The following is a 12,214-nucleotide window of genomic DNA, read 5'->3' as shown; positions in this document are numbered from 1 at the left end:
GTCAAACTCATTTGTTGATTGATAATTGCTGTGTTTGCTAGTTGATTTGAATTTCAATAACTCTAGTCTTTCCTTAAGAATTGACTAGGACTTGAGGAATCAAATTGATTTATCCACTTGACATACCTTCATAGTTAGAGGTTGACGAAGTGGGACCAAAGAACAATTCTTATCACAATTGATAAGGATAACTAGGATAGGACATCTAGTTCTCATACCTTGCCAAGAGCTTTTCTAGTTATTAGTCTACTTCTTTTATCATTTACATTCCTTGTTCAACCCTTTCAAAAACCCAAAAATATACTTTTCTCATAACCAATAATAAACACACCACCCTGCAATTCCTTGAGAGATGACCCAAGGTTTAAATACTTCAGTTATTAATTTTTATTGGGTTTGCTTTAGTGCCAAACAAGTTTTTGTATGAAAGGATTCTTTGCTGGTTTAGAAGTTATACTTTCAACGAGACTTTATTTGTAAAATTCTTTACCGACAGAAAATTTGTTGTCAAAATGGCGCCGTTGCTGGGGAGTTGCAAACGTGTGCCTTATTGTTGGTTATTGTAAATATTTGCTTTTGCTTGTTTATTTGTTTTCGTTTCTGTTTTTAATTTTTATTCACTACTATGAATTCTCACCCCTCTTGCTTTAAGTTTAGTTCCAATATTGTTGTTAGGAATGGAAGCTATAATGAGAACAGGCATCAAGGTTGGAAGAATTAACGATGGAAGGAGCCACAAGGATTTGATCAACCCTCTTGGCAACAACCCCCTCCAATGTGCTATACCCAACAACCATTCTATGATGCATACCAAGACAATAGTTATGGTGGACCTCTTCGTGACAACCCACCTCCACCAAATTACTATGGTTAAGAGCAATTCCAGGGTGCGTACCAAGATGATGAATATGGTGGACCCCCTTGTAGTTACCAACAAGCCCCACCAATATGCTTATGAATCACCCCCTCAACATAACTTTGAATCACCATACTCACAAGCCCCTTTCCACCATTCACCTCTATATGACCCTAATCCTTATCCACCACACCAACCACCATATGAACCATACCCAGAACCACCACCTCAATATTCACCATCTCCATATCCTTATCAAGAAGAACCAACTCCGTACTATGAGCCCTTTCTCCCAACAAATGAACCCTCCTATCCACCCCAAACCTCCATGGAGAATATACTTACCTCTCTCATTGCTCTCACCTCTAAACTCCAAAATCTTATATCCCGCATGGACCACCCCTCTACCTCTAATATTCAACCCTCAAGCTCTAGTGCACTTCTTCTTCAATCACATAATGATCTTTCCATCTCATCACCACCCTCCATGGAAGAGAACCCACATCCATCAATCCAAGAGCAAGATGATCCCAATTATGCTATTGACATGGAACAAGAGAGAAGGGATCGTCTTCATGAATTCATACTTCATAAGAAGCTCGAGGAGGCCCTAAAGGTCGAGATAGGAGAGACCCTTGAAGATAAAGGAGTAGTTGAAGGGAGTTGTCATGGAAAGGAAATCATCAAGGAGGAGTACGATTTTATACTTAAACAACTAGACAGAGCAGCAATTATTGAAAATGAAGAAGTGGTTGCAGACATAGGAGATGCTGAACCTCCATTGGATAGTTCAGTCATAGAGCCTCCTTCCAAGGTGTTTGATGTTGATGTTGAGGAGGGCGTACAACTTCCAAGGCAGATCATGGTTGAAGACTTTGCAGAGGTTGATCAAGAGTTGGAGATTAAAGAAGAAGAAGCACAGCCTCCCATGCTCTTGGTAGGCAATGAAGAAGAGATTGAATTTGAAGAAAGCTACCAAGAGGAAGAGGTTAATATTGAAGAAGCTTGCAAAGAGGTGGAAGAATTCAAAGTAGAGCACAAGGGAGTGGAGCTTGCAAGATCATTGGAAGCACCTCTCCCAAAGCCATTAACGTCCAATACAACATTCAAGTGGGTAAAATTCTTATCCTTAACCTTTATTTTCCCACTTGAATATGGGCTACTAGAGACGGATGGTCAACTTAGAGCTCTTTGTGGCATTAAGAGTAAGAGGAAGAAGGTTAGCGGTTGGAGTTGCCAAGCAAGGTTCAACATGGTTGTGTGCTCAAAGTTTAAACGCAAAGGTTGGTGTAGAGCTCAATTGAATGGGTCTAGGATGTTGTTTGGCCGCTTCAGTGAGAATTCAGACTGCTTGCCACCCGGATGGAACAATATTACTCAACAAGAAGACAGGTGCAAAAGCAAGGTTTGGGACCCCGGAATTCATTCCAACAATCAATACTTTTGGGGCCTTGTCACTTGCTTCTACTTGCTTGTAGGCTTTCTACACCTAGTTTGGGATCCCGGAGGTTATTGGAATTACAAACATTGGTAGGGATTCAAGGATCAGTACAAGTACAAGCCACCATGACAAGGAGCTCCCCGAATGTCCAACTTAAGGACTTTAACTAAAAGTGATAGGTGGGAGACAACCCACCATGGTATGATCTTTCATTTCTATTCTTCTTAGTTTTATTTTATTTTCTTTTTATTAATGGTAATTCATAAATTTTGCATAATCATCTGCATTTTGCATTCTGCATGTTAAAAAAAATGCAGTTGACACGCGAGCGTCTACGACGCGTACGCGTCATATGTGACTGCATGAAGTAAATAAATTGAACATAAAGTTGGGCAGGAGTGGTGTTAGACGCGTGCCTCACGCACAAGCAAAACCACGCATACGGGTCCCTCACGCGTGCGCCTCGCTTACGATTTCACCAGCCCACGCGTACGCGTCCCTGACGCGTACGCGTGACTCTGGAAATTGGCGTAAATGGGTATTTGGGCAGCAAGTTGTGACGGTTTGGTGCTGGAAATGTGCTAGAAGCACAAATCCATCACGCGTACGCGTCCCTGACGCGTCCGCGTCATTTTTGCCTCATGGCCATCCACGCGTGCGTGTGCCTGACGCTTACATGTCGCCTCCCGTTTCCCATTCTTCTTTTTTCTTCTCTCCTTTCTTTTTCTTTCTTCTTCTTCTCTTACCTTCTCCTCCTTATTCTCTTTCACTTCTTTTTCTCATTGTATTTGCATACTTTCATTCATTACATTGTAATTTTGTGCATGTTTTTATTTTCTCTTCCAAATGTGCTACTTTGTCATTGGTGTTAAATTTTTCTTACTCAACTGTCGCATATTTCTTGCATTATTTTGGGTGCTCCTTGACTTGTTTACTATTTAGTTGACATGCCCTGTGCTTCTACTATTTTCTCACTTACATGTTGTAGCTACCATGTAGTTGAGAACCTTATTATTTGGCACTAGCCCATATATATTTTATTTCTTTTTATATCTTTGCTTGTGGGTTCTTTTCCTTCTTTTTTCTCTTCTTTCAAGATGGCCACCAAGAGAGAAAAATAAATGTTTCTAACTGGAGCAATAAACAAGTCTCTTTGGAGGAAAAGTATCAGTTGGAGCCACCTGTCCACTTGTACGTCTCTACATGCATCGAGGACTATACAATCTTTAAGTGTGGAAGGTCGATACCAACTTTCGTGGGTTAGCTACTTCCTTTTCAATACCAATTCTTACTCTTCTTTGTAGTTAGTTGTTGTATTTGCATGTTTGATTGCATGTTTATTTATTTTTGTGCATATTTTACCACCACTTGGTTGAAGTAATGACTTCTTTTTCAAGAAACTATTTTATAGCATTTCACTAATTTAAATTGAAATTTTTATTAAACTTGTTTGAAGAAATTTATTTTGGAACATGGTATTAGAGCTCGAACAGACAAAACCAGTGAGATTTTGAGCCTATTTGATTGTTGCATCTTATCAACCAATGTTTTATTTTTATGTATGTTGTTCTCTCTAAAATTGTGATCTTTGTCTTGCTTAATTCTATATTTCTATTGTTTGATGTATGTATGCGCTTATATGATTGAGGCCTTTGTTTCACTGAGCATACATACCCATATGGCTTTACCCTTTTATTATCCTTTGTAAACCAAAGTTGAGCCTATTTTACCCCTTTATTCTTTATTTTAGCACATCATTAACTCTAAGCGGAAAACAATAATGTCCCTAATTTGAATCCTTGGTTATCTTAGACTAGTGAGAGTGTTCATGATTTAAGTGTGGGAAAATTGGGTTTGCCAATATTTGGTTTAAGAATTGGGCATTGTATATTTTTTTGTGAATTTATGAAAAAAATGGTTAAGCACATATTCTTGCATTCAATACCTTAATCATATGCATTGAAAAAAAAAGAAAAAAAGATAAATAGAAAAAAAATGAGAAAAAAATAGAAAAAATAATAAAAAGGGGACAAAATGCCCCAAGTTAAGTAATAATATCAATGCATATGAGTTGTACTTAAATTTGGGATGCTTGAATATATGCAAAACATGGTTAATGGACAGTTAGATCTTGCATTGTAATTACATGGATTGTCCTAAGTTAGGTGGGAAGTTTAGGCTAATTAAGGATTCAGATTTTAGTCCACTTGACCAAATACAATCCTACCTTGACCCTAACCCCATTATTCATAATTTTAGGTTCTAGATGTAGTTTGTAGGGAGATAGGCTCTCTCCTCTCTCTTAGGTTTTAGGATTTAAGATTTCTCTTCTACTTTTAATTCTTCTAGTACTCTAGTTTATTGATTTTCCCCTGTTGATTATCTGATGTTGCTACTTGGTTTATGAATTCTCATGTTAGATTTGATTTCTTTATTTAATGCAATTTGAGGTATTTTATATTGATTATTTCAATTTAGCTTTTTACACTCTTAGCTTTGGTTGAGTAATTGGAGATGCTTGAGTTGTCAAACTCCTTTGTTTATTGCTAATTGTTGCGTTTACTAGTTGATTTGAATTCTAATAACTCTAGTCTTTCCTTAAGAATTGACTAGGACTTGATGAATCAAATTGATTTATCCATTTGACATACCTTCATAGTTAGATGTTGACGAAGTGGGAGCAACGAACAATTCTCATCACAATTGATAATGATAACTAGGATAGGACATCCAATTTTCATACCTTGCCAAGAGCTTTTCTAGTTATTAGTCTACTTCTTTTACCATTTACATTCCTTGTTCAACCCTTTCAAAAACCCAAAAAGATACTTTTCTCATAACCAATAATAAACACACCTCCCTGCAATTCCTTGAGAGTTGACCCGATGTTTAAATACTTCGGTTATTAATTTTTATTTGGTTTGCTTTAGTGACAAACAAGTTTTTGTATGAAAGGATTCTTTGCTGGTTTAGAAGCTATACTTTCAATGAGACTTTATTTGTAAAATTCGTTACCGACAGAAAATCCGTTCGTCAGTACATAACACTGAAAAAAATTAAACACACCATGTGGCAAACAGAGAAGCTAAGAGGAAAAAACAAAAAGAAACATTAAATGTTTTTTTATTTTTGTTTTTTTATTATTATTATTTTAATTTTTTAATATTATTTTTTAATATAAAAATAAAATTTAAAAAATAAAAAGTATAATGTAGTAATCAAATAAGAAAATTAAACAAAGAAAAAATCTAATCTAGGTAATCAATCAACTGGTAGTTGTTAATCACAATTAATCCCCAGCAACGGCGCCAAAAACTTGGTGCGGAATTTGAATGTCCACAAACTAATCCACAAGTCCACCGGGTCATACCAAGTAGTACCTCAAGTGAATGAGGGTCGATCCCATGAGGACTGATGGACTAAGCAACAATGATTGAACAATTTACATAGTTAAAGAAGTAGAAAAAAGTGTTTGGGTCTCAACTGCATTAAACAGTAAATTCAGAAAATCAGAAAGCAAGGAGTAAACAGGTTGTGAAATATATATGAGAAAACAGTTAATGTTTCAAAGATGTTTATTTTCTGGATTAACTTTTCTTACCAACTATTTTCATCATGCAAGATTCAATTCATGGCAAACTATATGTGACTAAACCCTAATTCCTTAGACTTTTTTAGTCTCCTCTAACCTTCATCAACCGCCAATTCCTCGATCACTTGATTCTGAATAGAGGGTTAAGTTCAAAACTAGTTTATGTGCCACAAAAACCCTTATTATCTAAATATAAGAAGATTATATGTCACGTATCCCGTTAAGTCCAGATAATTTATGATTTAGGAGAATTTGTTTTTAAGTTGTTGTTCAAGTAAATTACTTTTCCAAGGTTTACAAGAACTCAATTAGAATAAGGGCCATACTTTCGTTCCACCCAGATTTATAAGATAAATAACGAAAACAAATTCTTGAAAGAGCAATCGACCCGGGATGTTTAGCGACAGAGCAATCGACCTCTTCCGGTCTGACTATCCGACCTTTTCTTAAAGAGGTCGGCCAAATTGCCAAGAAAGGCCAGTAAAGGGCCCAACTAGAGGAACACGACCTGAATCCGCGGGCAGCCCAAGCCTAAAGAGATAAGGGCAGTTTCCTTGAAGATACGAGGACCTCACTCAAAGATAAGATAAGATAAGATAAGATAACTAACTTATCTTATCTAAAAAGGTCACTCCGCACCATTATAAATACGCTGGAGCACCCAGGTATAACTCATACTCTGATTCTACTCAATACTTTCTTAATACCCTTGATAACTTAAGCATCAGAGTCCCTTGCAGGTACCACCACCCTCCGGTGACGAAGGATCAGCTCCATCACCAATTCCTGCAAGTCGGACACAATAGCTCCGACTAGTACAGAAGATCTCGTCCGAGATTGACCTATAGTTTTAGGTTAACCCTCAGAACATTGGCGCTATTGCCGGGGAACCTGGAAGTCATCCCATCATCATGGCGGACGACCAAGACAACGACCATGATTCAGGTCTAGAAGATATAACGTAGCACAAAAACACGGACACTACACCAAAAGATATCACGCAACCTAACAGAGACAAAAATTCACCAAGCCCGGGAGCCCTTAAGACGCTTTAAGATTGTTTAAAACAACTTGAGGAAGAAGCCCAACATCAGCGAGAAGCTGGGAAGGACCTACAAAGGGAGATAAGGCGACGCTGGGAATTGGAGGACAAACTCCTAAAACTCGAAGCCGATCTCAAAGCCAAGCACGCCCCTAAACCATGTCTAGACATAGAAAGTCTCCGCAGCTACATGGAAAGATTCAATAAAGCATGTCTAGACATACAAAGTCTGCCCACAGAAGCAGCCATCATGGGCCTCATCAATGGCCTATGAGAAGGGCCTTTTAGCCAATCCATATCAAAGAAGCATCCCACCTCTCTAAATGAGGTACAAGAATGAGCCGAGAAGTATATCAACATGGAGGAAAATGCTCGACTAGGAGAGACCTCAAAATATGGATTCTTCTATTCCTCCCAAGATAAGGACAAAGAATCCAAGAAAAAAGAAGATCGACAAAAAAATACCACAATTATACCCCTCTCCGGGTATCCCTTGTGGATGTCTACAGAGAAGTATGCCATACTAAAAAGATACCCCCAGCTTGACCACTCAATAGCAAAAAAAGAGGAGGAAACCGGGCAGAGTATTGTGAATATCACCGAATCTATGGACATTCTACCAATGAATGTTTCGACTTAAAAAATATCATAGAAAAACTGGAAAGAGAAGGAAAATTAGATCGGTATTTGGCAAACCGAGCAGACGATCCCAGAAAAAGAAGAAGGGATGAAGATATTGGACAGACCGAACGACCACCTCATACCCGTGAGAGACACGTCCACATGATCCACGGAGGATTTGCGGGAAGCGGGATTTCCAAATCATCTCGTAAAAGATATCTAAAAGAAGTATATCATGTTGAGGGAAGAGAGAAAACACCCGACATCCCCACAATTACCTTTACCAAAGAGGATGCATCTGGCATCATCCCAGGACACGACGATCCTATGGTCATCACTATCGTACTGGCAAACACAAATCTCCACCACACGCTGATAGACCAAGGCAGCTCTGCCGACATATTATTCAAAACTGCCTTCGACAAACTCGGCCTAGAAGAAAAAGAACTCAAAGCATATCTGAACAGCCTATTCGGACTGGGAGACACCCCAATTCAACCACTTGGATACGTTTCACTACACACGACCTTTGGAAAAGGAAACCAGTCAAGAACACTCAAAATAGACTATATCGTGGTTGACCTAAGCTCAGCCTACAATGCCTTAATAGGTCGGAAAACATTGAATCAACTCGGCGAAGTAGTCTCGACTCCACATCTATGCATGAAGTTCCCAACTATAGAAAGAATAGCTACAATAAAAGCAGACCAGAAGATGGCACGCCGTTGCTACAACGAGAGCTTAAACCTTAGAGGCAGAGGGGACGAATTCCACACAATCGAACTCGGCGGAGCTCAGAGGCAGGAAGAACAGGTACAATCAGAGATACAAATTAGAGACACCCCAGACCAAACAACCAATATCGGCACAATCCTAAAGGGAGACATAAAAGAATCACTCATACAGTTCTTGCGAGATAATGTCAACCTCTTTGCATGGAAGGCTGCAGATATGCTAGGCATAGACCCCAAGTTAATGTGCCTCCAGCTAGCAGTCTACTTAGGATCTCGGCCAGTATAATAGAGGCATAGAAAGCTCGGGCCAGAATGATCCCAAGTTATGGAAGAATAGGTACAAGCTCTACTGGAGGTAGGATTCATAAGAGAAGTCACGTACCCACTATGGCTAGCAAACGTTGTCTTGGTGAAAAAATCAAATGGGAAGTGGCGGATGTGCACCGACTACACTGATCTCAACAAAGCCTGCGCAAAAGATCCTTATCCACCCCAAGTATCGACGCTCTGGTAGATGCCTCCTTCGGGTATAAATACCTCTCATTTATGGATGCATACTCAGGATTAACTTGCGAAAATGACTCTCAGGTATACTCTTAGGACGATTTTTCAGCATCTCATTAACACATTTGTATGGCAGAATATGAGTTTGCTTTATTGTAGTCTTATACCTTCTCCAGTTGTCATTGATACGAGCAAGGACCATCCTCTTTCCTTCAGTTGGAATAATGAATTTAGCCTATAAAACACAATTATTATTTGCTAGTAAGAATAAAATACATGTGTACATTTCCAAATACTTTCTAAAAGAAACAAGACTAAAGTTCTCACTTGAACATATTCCCAAATGGCTTCTTTATCTTTAATCCCCTTTCAATTTGTGTAAATTAATGGACAAAAATCTGAATTTCTTGCCACTGTGCCCAAAAATTTGCTCAAGTTGTTTACAGCTTCATCAGTAGGACCAATTGCCTCTCCTTCACTATCTAGAGTAATTTGTTCTCTATCTTCCAACTGTCTTGCATGAATCTTCAGGCATTGTGTAGGTCCTCGTGTTTTCTTCACTGTTATCTCTATACAAAGATACTAATTATATATGACATTTTCTAGCATTAAACATGACATTTCTGAATTTAAACAAACAGCAAAATCAACCCATATGAACTCACTAAAATCAAATCAGCACTAATCAAGATCAATTTATATGAATTAAATGGCAGCAAGCGAAAATGGCAATCAGCAGCGATATCAAAATTAGCATAACAAGCCATTGACAAGGATAAAACAGCACGCACTATACAATTTGAGAAGAGAAATTCCAGGCATCAGCAGCAACCAAAAAGTTCAACCTAAATTCACTACAAATCAGATATAATTTCCTAGTTGCTAACCACCTATAATCCACTAAGCATGCATAAGTAAAAGTTTACCTTTCAAAGTATTGTCTAAGTTCTCAGCCTCAGTTGGATTAATATAATCCTTGTCCTGCTCCTCTATAATATCTCCTTCATTCTCATCTAATTGCTCTTCACCATCAGGTTCATTGTTAAGTTTAAGAAATGTATCAATCGACATTGAAGCAAATTGATGTGTTTTTCCATAAAACCTTCAACTCTTCAATTAATGGCTGAAGATACACATCAATGCTTTTTCCAGGCGAACATGGTCCAGGGATGAGCAAGGACATCATGACATACTCTGGTTTCATGCAACACCATGGAGGAAGATTGTATGCGACCAAAACTACCGGCCATGTACTATGGGAGATGCTCATGGTTCTAAATGGATTAAATCCATCGCTAGCTAGCCCTAATCTTATGTTACGAGATTCTTTAGCAAAATCGGGATGAAGCCTGTCAAAGTCTTTCCATGATTGGCCATCAGCTGGGTGTCTTAACTTTCCATCCTTTGAACGATGTTCATCAGCTGTTTTGGAACACAGGAACAGCTTCTTAAGCCTTGGAATCAAGGGAAAATGCCTCAAAACCTTCGCAGGCACAGGTTTTTTCTTCAACTTATCAACTTCTATATCTACCTCAACATTTTCTATGTACCTGGAAGCTCCACAAATTGGACAAAATTCATAATCTTCATATGTATCCCAGAATAGAACACAATCGTTGGGACAAGCATGAATTTTATTATAACCAAGTCCCAAATCTTTTACCATGGCCTTGATTTTATTGAAAGAATTAGGAATATTCAAATGAGGAATCGCTTCTTTCAGTAATTCAAGTAGAGCAGTAAAGGATGCGTTGCCCCAACCATTAAGAGTCTTCAACAAATACAATCGGATAACGAATGATAAGGTCGAAAATTTTTTACAGCCAAGATATAACTCTTGTTTTCCTTCTTCAAGCAAGTTATAAAACTTTTTTGCATCTTCGTTTTGCCCATCAGCATCTTTATCTCCTTCAAGCAAATGCCAAAATGTCTCGTTTAGCAGCCCATGAATGTCGTCGACAAATCCTTCATAGACTTCACTCTCATCGGATTCACTATCCATGTGACTTATCCTTTCGCCGTGATGAACCCACACAGTGTAACCTTTTTGAAATCCCTTACTTATTAAATGATCATAAACTTCATCCCTTCGCCCCCAACTAAAGTTATTACATATAGAACAAGGACAAAGAATTTCTTGTCCTTGTGGTATACCTCTAGAAAAGGCAAAATCCAAAAATGAATTAACACCATGTTGGTAACCCTCAGTATGTCTTGGTAAACTAGTCCACCCTTTGTCCATTAGTTTGTCAACTAAAATAAAAGAACACGGGCATATGTTTTAGACTAACTATAAGTGATTTTTTCTAATCAAGAGCTTATTGCTTCTAAAAAGTTTCTAGAAGTCAACCACACATGTTCGAAAGAGAACATCTCAACCAATCAAGAGACTAACAATTTGTATCTAACAAACTATGCAAAGAAGCTTAAGCAAACAATTAATCAGTAAATATTCTTAACAATTAAATGTTCAAACAAATTTAAAAAGATAATATATTAAATAATTTACCTGTAGTATAGCTCAATGTCTAAGGTAATCACAACTACAGAGAGATCCGCTATTTGATTCTCTTTTTCTGGTTTTAAAGAGACAAACTAAAACAGCAACAAAAAATAAAAATATAAGTAATTCATAACCAGATTTTTTAACAAAAAATTCACTTTTAAAACCAGTTTTTAGAAATCTTATTTTCAAAAGTGATATATAACTAAAAAATCAAACAATAGAATTATCAAGAGCAAAATAATATTATCATTACTCTTTAAATTTTAGTTCACAAACTAACACATCGTAATTTCAATTGTGGTTGATAAGAAGATTTTAGAAAAGAAAGAGAGAAAGGGGTGGTTCCTAATGTGTGATGAGTCACAAGTGACACATGTTGAAAATAAAAGGCTGATATTGGTGTGGGGGTTCCCTTCACAAGACATGCATCAGGCACCATAATCAATTATTAAGAAAAGTAGATAAAAGGGGCACCCAAATAAATAAGACAGTAAACAATAATATTAATAATAATGATGAAAGAAATAGAAAATAACAAATAGAAAATGCTAGCTGTAAACAAGTAGCCGATTGAACTTTGAAGAATAAAAGCAACATATGTGGTTCTGTGTTTAAGTCTATCTGTCTAACAATGACATCCTCCAAACCCCCATAATAATTATTATTTTGGATATAATCGGAATTAACATTTCATGAGAATTTCAGTTGTTTTTGTTGTTAATAAAAACCTTGCTTAAGGTTTGATTTTTGTGCATTATGATGAGTCAGCGTCCAGCAGTCACCTACCTGTCAATCCTGATGGGTTGGAACTTCATTATTTGTTAACAACAAATTAAAGAAAAATGTATTAGCTCAAATAAAATGATGCTGTTTTTGGTTTTCTGCTAAAGCTTAGCTTGCAATATGCTACATGCTTAT

The sequence above is a fragment of the Arachis duranensis genome, chromosome 2, assembly GCF_000817695.3.
Source record: "Arachis duranensis cultivar V14167 chromosome 2, aradu.V14167.gnm2.J7QH, whole genome shotgun sequence".
NCBI lineage: Eukaryota > Viridiplantae > Streptophyta > Magnoliopsida > Fabales > Fabaceae > Arachis > Arachis duranensis.
Note: the sequence above shows the minus strand (reverse complement) of the source record.